Genomic DNA, 4,880 nt, shown 5'->3' with positions numbered 1-4,880 from the left:
AAGATTCTCTATGGTCACAGTAGGTCCTTAGTCTGTGATAGCCATGTCTGTAAGCATTGATGGAGCTTTAAGTTCTAACAAATCCCATTTTGTTTTATAGAATGTCCTCATGATCAAGGTCTCATGTAGGAATGCCCTGTGCTCACAGTCACATCCTGTCTCTGGAATGGTTCTGTCCACAGGATGATGTTCAAGAATCCTTCACAATTAGTAGATTGTATAGATTTAGCATGCATCACAACATGTGAGAACAGGGAGATCCATGTGTTTTAATGAAGACCAATATACAAATAGAAATGAAGAAAATGAAGACAAATAGAGAGTAATTAAAATTTTATTGTTACCTGATACAGTGATGTAGTGTGTAAAATGGCTGGTTTGCCCATTCTCACAGAGCTCACAACAGAATAGTTAATGGGTCTCAGCTCAATCTGTTCTCTAGGCAAGAACTTTTGCTTCAACAACATTCAAAATGATCACAGCACCTCTTATTTGAGTATCATGGAGTGAAACCATCTGCCATTCTCTAAAATGATGTTCATAAAACAGAAGATCTGCACTGAGCAGTCGTCGGTTTGATAACTGTGCACATAACACTCCTATCAGCCAAAGAGTCCAACACTGAGGGCAGGGGACTGTAGCAAAAGCCATTGTCTTGGGCTGCCTTTTGGCCATGATAATATCAAGAAACTCAGAACACACTTGGGAAAATCTCTCCATGAGGACATGATCAAGTTGGCCATAGCACTCTAGTGGGGGTGTAAGGCCACCCCCATGAAGAGAGGACCTCCCTCAAGCCTCAGGAATTCCAGGCCACCCAGTAACTCACAAGACACCATTCTTGATGCAACAGTATGAGGTATATTTCACGATTAGTCAACTGATGGTCAATTCATAACTGATGCAGGGTCAGAGGAATTGACAAGACATCCTGGTCAGGGGCAGTCTTATATAGGGGAACCCACAAATGGAGGAGGGGTGTTGTGGTAAATCTCCTGCCCATAGGTAGTCCATAGAATGAAGACACAAGTCAATAAATATCAAATGAATGCTGCATGCCTAGATTGGGCAGATTTACCATTAAACTACACTATTCCCTGGCTATGAGAGCTCTTAACAACTTGCGGTTTCCTTGGTCAAGGTCTCCTTCGTCTTCTCTCTTTCCACCAACTGCCAACCCCCTCTACTTCCACCAACTGCCAACTCCTCCCACTCCAACGGCTCTCCTCCTATCTCCTTTCCCTGCCTCTGGCTCCTCCCACTCCTCTTCCACTGACCAATCACTGGCTGTAGCCTTTATTTAACAAATTTGATTGGACAGAAGGTTTACAAGATTCACTCCTCCTTTGCAGCCCCTCCCAGGAGTGGAATTACCATGACAACAAGAGGCTAGGGCTATCCACCACAGAGGGGAGTGAAGTGGTAACCAAGGAAACATAACGTATAAACAGTGGAAAGTCAGCTAGTTCCTGGAACCACCCAGATGACTTGTATCTTTCTTTGTGGTCAGGAATGTGTCTTCCTGTTTTGGGCCTTCCCCATCCACAGGTGGGTTCTCTTCCCTGAGGTCTGAGGAATGTTAATTAGCCCCTTCCTTCCTTTCTTGAATGTTAATCCAGACTCAGGGATAATGTACCACTCACAGAATATAGAATGTATCCTGGGGCAGTAAAGGCCTAAAATCTTATATCTAGTTTCCCATTCTTGGAACTAGTGAACCTGCTTTCTTTTGCTCAGGTCTAAGGGTCATAAAAACTTTCTATATTTTTCATAAGTTTTTGTAAGGCCCCCATGAAGGGAGGATCTCACCCAAGCCTTAGGAATTTGCAGCCACCCATTAACTCATAAAACACAGAAATTGATATAATCAGCAAGAGATATATTTTGATCAACATGTTGAGGTCAAGACCCATGACCCATGCAGGGGCAGTGGGGTCTGAACCCGGGGCTTTAGAGGCAGAGAAAATTTAAAGGCCAAAACCACAAACCAGGGGGAAAACCACAACCCAGGGGGAGTGAAGGAGGGTTATTGGATAGTACCTGTGGAAAGTTCCAGCCCATTATTCAGTTTGTGACAGGGTCCAAGGAACATTTTGTATAGGCTATTCTCAAAAAGCCTATTCATAATAAACCATCTATCTTATGGTCAGTCAAGTTCCTGCATCACAGAGCTCACGATCAAGCTGATCTGCTCTGCCCAGCCTGCTACGAGATTTTGAAAAATTTTAACTCTTTCATTTCCCCATTTCTTCTGATGTAAATGTTCTAATTATAGATCTCATTTTAGTATCTTTATAATCTGAATTTTTCTGATCCTGTAAAGCATGATATTGTTGGCATAACATTAAAATCTGAACAGCACTTATTTTTTAACAAAGGTAACTAATCTATTTCACCTCAAGTGTTTTCATGTGGACAAATAGGGATTTCCAAAGACCAACATCAAAATCATATATTCTACCTATCTCAGTAAGTGGTAGAGACCCCCCACATAAAATCTTATAAAGTGTTAGCTTAAATCATAACCCAGAACAAGGCAAAAGGAAGGCTGGCTGTCCAGTCATCCCGGCCAGACTCCAAGGCTAATTTAAGTAAGGTCTCTTTAATAGTTCTATTTATCTTTTCTACCTATTCTGAGCTCTGGGGTCTGTAAGCACAAAGTAATTTCTAATTAATCTCTAGCTAGGTGGCAAGGCAGGAGGGATTCCACTTCCTCTCTGGCCCCTGGTGCCAGCCAGGAGGGATTCCACATCTCCACGGCACCTAAATGGGAACGTCCCAGATGTCTCTGAGGGTCCCTGTCTCCTGAGACATCTCTTCACCAGGATACCAAAGGGGAATATCCAAAGCACACTCGGTGCAGCTGAATCCCAATGGACATGCTTGCACAGCAGCTTTCCACATATTTTCTACCTCAGTTCAGACTATGCTAGAAAAATGGTCATTAATGCAAGTGAACTCAGGTAAGAAGGAAACAGTCTTCTTTGATATTACATTGTAATGAGTCCATCATTGTAACATCCTGTGTTGCTGGCACACTTAAGGTGCCCACTAATGCTCCAAGTAAAAAGAATGGTTTGCTGCCATAGAAATAGGTCAACATCATTCTTTACCTGAATAAATCTTTCATGTTGTCATTGGGAATTAGACATCATTCATGTAGAGATGCCGGAGGTGGTTGAGTTTTGAGAACTGAAAGGAACTTGGTACTACCCTTCTTTTTGTCTGCCAATGTATGTGAAATTATATCACTATCTGATTTGATGCAAGTTAGTTTCAATTTGCTCAGAGTCTGCATCTTTCCAAAGTAAAGAAAAGTGATCCAGGAAGAACACAAAATGGTTTGTGCATAGTTCCAATTCATTGATATAGCTTGGCTTGAAAACCTGTAAGATAAGCTGGGCAGTGGTGGTGCACCCCTTTAATCCCAGCACTTGGGAGACAGAGGCAGGTGGATTTGAGTTCGTGGCCAGCCTGGTCTACAGAGTTAGTTCCAGGACAGAGAACTAAACAGAGAAACTCTGTCTCAAAGAACGAAAAAAAAAAAAAATCTCTGATAATCCATATAGGGAGGTGACAAATCATCTTTAGACAGCATAGCCTCAAAGAGACTTTTCTCAAATAGCCTTTTCTCTGCTGGGCCCACTGCAGCAAGCATGTTCAGTGTTCATTCAGAGAGGAACAGAAGCTCAGGTCAGTGACTACCTTCAAATACTGTCTCAGTGCTATTCTAGGAACTTGGTCTGCTAATTGTTTCTTGCTCCCAGTCTCTGGTGAGTGGACTCCATCCTCTGTTCCAGCCCATAAATCCCAGAAATCTTGGTGCACATCTCTCAAGTCCAACACTTGAGGCTTCCAACTTCTGTGAGGGAAAAAGCTGAAGTTTCATAATGTAAAACAGGAACCAACATGGAATCAGCTTGGATCCCACTTGTCTAATGTCAGCTGCAACATAGCACCTCACATCTGTCAGACAAGGACTCTGCATGAGCTGTATCTGGAATCATGTCCTGCTTCCCTGACCTCTGTCTCTCCCATATCTAGTGTCTGTAGGAAATCCAGGGAAGGGCTCATCCTTCTAGGGCTACTTGTACTCTGACCTGTCCATTATGACTGTCATTTAGATCAGTATTTCCACAAATCCCCATGTCAATGACATCATTAGCCTCTGCCCTCATTGACCCTACTCTTTTTGCCCTCCTGTGTGTCTTTCTTACCACTAACCCTATGATTCACCTAGCGTCTTTGGGCCTGGCTTGCCAGGACGAATATTCTGTGTCAGGAAATTATCTATACCAACCAGCACAGCTTACAAGATCTCCACATAAGGGATTTTCATCAGTGCCCCAACAGGGAGGCAGGGAAAGGGCCAGGCTGCCACCGTTGCCTTCAGTATCTCTATGTATCTGCCATTGAAGGCCTCTATGAAGAGTGGTAGGAAGAGCATAGTGGGCAGGTCCTTCAGATCAGAGAAGTCAGTGGCATCATTTCTCAGCAGCCCCTCAAGTACCAGCTGCTGGATTGTGGGAGGGTTGTAGGTGCTCATCTTGATAGATATTCAGTCAGAAGGAACCTAGTGAAACATTTGGGAGCCATAATTTCAGGCTAATTTTTAATAATTCCTATTTCTCACACACTGTGGAAAGAACTCACTCATTCTGGATTAAAAATGAGCTCCAACCTTTATTGCATAGAGAAAGAAAAAGCTTCTACCCTTTTATTGCTAAATGAGTTAAACCTAAGTTTGTAAGAAGAAAGCTTTGTTCCTTTTCATAAGACTAAGCCTGCCTTGTTATTAAGAAAAGGCTTACTCTCTTCCACAGTAAGGAGAAGCCTGCCTACTCCTTCTGTTCTCTCTACAACTTCTTATTTCCTCCATC

The 4,880-nt window shown here is 42.8% G+C and overlaps 1 pseudogene; it reads right to left on the bottom strand.

Moving 5' to 3' along the window:
- Window positions 1-488: 488 nt before the first annotated feature.
- Window positions 489-4,546, bottom strand: LOC117708690 (PRAME family member 18-like; annotated as a pseudogene).
- Between the last annotated feature and the right edge of the window lie 334 nt (window positions 4,547-4,880).

The sequence above is a fragment of the Arvicanthis niloticus genome, chromosome 5, assembly GCF_011762505.2.
Source record: "Arvicanthis niloticus isolate mArvNil1 chromosome 5, mArvNil1.pat.X, whole genome shotgun sequence".
Lineage (NCBI taxonomy): Eukaryota > Metazoa > Chordata > Mammalia > Rodentia > Muridae > Arvicanthis > Arvicanthis niloticus.
Note: the sequence above shows the minus strand (reverse complement) of the source record. Positions and strands in the feature narration are given on the sequence as shown.